Source organism: Cavia porcellus, unplaced genomic scaffold (genome assembly GCF_034190915.1).
Source record: "Cavia porcellus strain 051 isolate PalLab524CR breed Dunkin Hartley unplaced genomic scaffold, mCavPor4.1 scaffold_8, whole genome shotgun sequence".
Taxonomy (NCBI): domain Eukaryota; kingdom Metazoa; phylum Chordata; class Mammalia; order Rodentia; family Caviidae; genus Cavia; species Cavia porcellus.
This window is the reverse complement of record NW_026947491.1, coordinates 20,398,185-20,402,407: the sequence shown is the minus strand read 5'-3', so window position 1 is coordinate 20,402,407 and position 4,223 is coordinate 20,398,185. Positions and strand designations below refer to the sequence as shown.

The 4,223-nt window shown below is 41.6% G+C and overlaps 1 pseudogene; it reads right to left on the bottom strand.

The window, feature by feature from the left end:
• Positions 1-1,486: 1,486 nt before the first annotated feature.
• On the bottom strand, positions 1,487-3,717 carry LOC111755911 (Ig heavy chain V region 1B43-like; annotated as a pseudogene).
• Between the last annotated feature and the right edge of the window lie 506 nt (positions 3,718-4,223).

Sequence of the window (4,223 nt, the reverse complement as noted above, 5' to 3'; positions counted from 1 at the left end):
ATGATACATTCATTAATGATAGGTAGAAGACAGATAATGAAATTGTTAAGACATGGATGGACAGAGTGATACAAAATAATGAAACTTTGGTTGATACAGGCATGAAGGGCAGAAATTAACAAGGCACAAAGTTAAAAGTTAGATGACACATATGTGAATAAACAATACATTACAGTAGATACATAAATCAAAAGCAAATACAGAGTTGATGGGTCAATAGAAACAGGACAGAGCAGAGATGGATGCAATGAGAATAGTTTGAAACATAGATAAATAGTTTAATAGACAAATGATAGGATGATGTATTGATTATTCTATTAAAATACTTGCCCAGATTCCCTCCATAATACTTAAATTTGTTCATAATTTGATACTATGAATAAAAAACTGGTTATTATCTGAACCTGCAGAGACACAATTGGCATCTTATGGAATCGAATTAACAACATTTTCCCATATCTCCAAATCAGGGTGATTCAAAAGCTCTCTGTTAATCATTTTAAGTGATACAGGAGTCAGTGTCTGGTCCTGGCCCAGTCTTGTCCTCAGACTCTCAGGAGAGCCGACAGATAGCTGGAGTCCAGGTTCGTCTGTGGGTAGGCCCTGATCTTCTCTCTGGTTTTGACTCTGCTGTGAGTATCTTGCTCTTCCATGGATCCATGGTCATGTCACTCACTCTCCCCAAGCCAACTGACAGATAAGGGATAATTGGACAAGAGTGCGTACAAACATGCTGATGTCAACTTGAAGATACGTCCAAACTTTTGAGGCTATTTTAAATATAGCAAATTCACTTTTCAATAGAAATAGACATGATATTTGAGACATTGCATTAAGGGTTTCTGAGACTCACTACCACTAATGCTAGATCCTAATAAATATTGTTCAGGCAGTGTGCTATGACTGCAAGATGTGTGGTATCATGATGGTCTCTCCCACTGAGATGGAATCCACCACAGCTTTCCAATGCATTGTCCTACTTCGATAAAGATTGGAAAATCAACAGTTCCACTAACAGATGAATGCTCAGATCAACACACACGGTGATGTCCTGCCATTCAGAGTAAAAGTCTGCATGAACAGAACTGGAATGTGCCCTTCAGGACGAGATACCTTGAAGGTTGAGGAGCAGACTTGTAATCAACAGATTACAGAAAAATAATTTTCATTGTTAAATATTTCTAAATATGAAAACTATTCAGACTGTAATCGCTTGCACTGTGAAAAACAACTTCATTGAAATGCGCTGTGCAGTCAATAATAAAATTGAGGCAGAAACGAATGAAAGCCTGAATCCATGAAAACATAACACTGTAGGATCAGGCACAGAGGAGGTCCCTAGAATCTCTGTCCCTTGACTACTGAAAAAACTCCAGGCTGTCAGGTCAGAGCTGAGAAGTTGGTTCCCAAGAGCAGTGTGTGCAGCGCGCCCCCTGCTGGTCCTAATTTCCCTGCAGGGGGAATTAGGTCTGGACTCACACTTGCATCAAGTCACTGTGTCTCTTGCACAGTAATAGGTGGCTGTGTCTTCTTCGGTAACAGAGCTCAGATGCAGAAAGAACTGGTTCTTGCCTGTGTCTGGAGATGGAGATGCGGCTCTTAAGGGACGGGTTGTAGCTAGTGCCACCACTGTGGCCTATAATCCCCATCCACTCCAGGCTCTTTCCTGGAGGCTGACGGATCCAGTGCCAACCATAACCACTGGTTGTGATGGAGAATTCAGAGACTGAGCAGGTGAGCGACAGGATCTGCGAGGGCTTCACTAGGTCAAATCCTGACTCCTGCATCTGCATCTGGGACAGGACACCTGTAAACAATGAAAACTATCCCATCAGTCACATGCTTTGGTAACCTTTCCATGGACCCATGTCTGGTGTTGAGGACACTTACCTTGGGGAACTGTCACTAGGCAGAGGAAAAGACCCATCAGTCTCACCTTGTAGACCACAACCCTGCCTTCCAGAGAAACCTCAGCTTTGTGTGAGGATGGAGCTGTGAGTTTCACAAACTGTGAGCAGATTATCAATCTAAAGTTGAAGCAGGTATTTGCATTTACTGAGCAGAGTTCCTATATCAAGGGGACACTGAGCTCAGGCTATGTCTGGTCCTTTTGAGATACTGAGAGGAACCTCCTGTTCTGAATTCCAGCTGTGTTTGACTCGGTGATAAATGAGAAGACAAATTTAGAGGAGTGGGGGAAGCAGGGCAATAATGACCTCATATTTCTGATCTCAGGAACTGATTCCACCTGGTCCTTCTCCCTTCCTGTACCCTAGACTGACTCTCTGCCCTTCCAACCTGTGGTGCTGGTTTCAGGACGCAATTGAACACAGCTTCCTTTATGGCTACTAGGTTTGTTTTTTTTTTTCCTTTTGTTCCATTACTGTTTCTTGAGAGCATACTTCACTGCGATTTCTGCTGTCAGGAGAGGTACCTTCCTCCTTATCTAAGACATCCTATGATCCAAGTCCTACCTAAGCAGAGCCAGCAGAAACTGGAAATAAGGCTCTGAGTTCTGTAATTACCTCACAGAAAAGTTTCTAGTCCTCTGAGAAGAGAAAGAGGCCATATACAGTTGTTTTTCTGCGCCAACATGACTGTATGTGTCTACTTGGTGTTCATTCCCTTCCTAGATTCAGCCTTTGCTCTTGTTATCTGGAAGTTACTCCTCAAATTAAAAACATTTATCACATTATACTTTTAATTTTTGAATAATTATTTGTTATGGACACCATTCCCATGATAATGATGTCTCTAAAATTCAACCTGAACTCTTACTCATCATATTGTATCTTTTTGATGGTTGGTTTTTGAAGGCAAGCGTCACTTTACAGTGCAAGCCATGAGGTTTCCCTTTACTTAACTGGGTGGTAAAGGAAGGCCACAAATGTATGGTGATTTGCCTGCTTCATCCTCATGAGTGCCAGAATTACAGAATTGTCAAACCATAACTGACTCAAAACAAGTATTTCTTTCTTTTGTTTTTTGAAAATATGTTTCAAGTCCAAGTTTACCTTAGTTTAGATCTTGTGATTCTCTTTCCTCAGACTTGCATTTTCTTGCCATGTGCACAGTGCTGTTACTCCTGTTTTGTGGCATCATCCTTTTTCTTCCAATTATGTTTAGAAATTTAGTTGCAGAATGCAATGTCTTCAACAATTGTACATCAATTGTAACATCTTCAGGACTACTGACCAACCTGACAAGAACATTGTTCTCCAGGGAGAGAGAGTTAAGGTCCTTTTAATGAAGTCCTTGACTTCAGGACTAATAATGGCCATCACATTCTAGAGTTTTGAGTAAAAGACACTCAGAATTGAGTCACCTAATTTGTAACCAGAACAATGTGGTCAGATGTTGATTTATTCCAAGAAGTTTTCATGGAAGTCTCTGATGTTTCTTCCAGAGCTATATGAAGAATATTTACAGTGTCATTGCTATATCCAGTTCAGAGCACAAAAGACATGGCCAGTGAGACACATATGTCCCTGTCTTTCTCTTCAGACTCTACATAGGATATGTGCTGTGTCACTCCTAGAAATCTCCAGTGATTTCTATTGGGGACCTTTACAAAAGGTGAGGGAGCCTCCCCCACAACTTAGCAAACAACACTGTCTATGCCCCATTCAGGCAGACATTTGTCCATGGGTGTGAGCATGGGATATGTCAGTGGGGTGAAAGGTAAAAACCTTTTCTCAGGTGTAAACTTTTGGACATTGTTCACCTGCACAAGGCCTCTGTGGTCAGCATGGAGCTCCATGTGTGATATCTGCAGCTGTGACATCCATGTTGGCCCCTTTCCTAAGCTTCAACTTGTGCCCCTTGTCCTTAGTGTTTTCCCTTGAAATCCTGTGGTAATGCTTTCACAGCCCATTCATCTGAGATTACATTTTACTGCTTTATCCCAGATAGAATGTCACTCACACTACACATGAGGATGTTGGGCCAGAGAAAATGACTCTGAGGAACAGGTTCGTCTCTTTTATTTCAAGAGACATAACCCTGCATCATACCCTGCTAACCCACCTCACATATATACTAAATACCAGAAGGATTTTAGGTTATAAAAGGGGATGTCCATGAGGAGATGTGGGACACTGCACTGTATTTCTCACTCTTTGCTTCACAAACAATCAGCATGGGGTGATCATGTCTTCTCTACAACTACTCCCACTGTGATGCAGTGAACTGCCACAGGTCCAAGGAAATGACACAATGGAAAA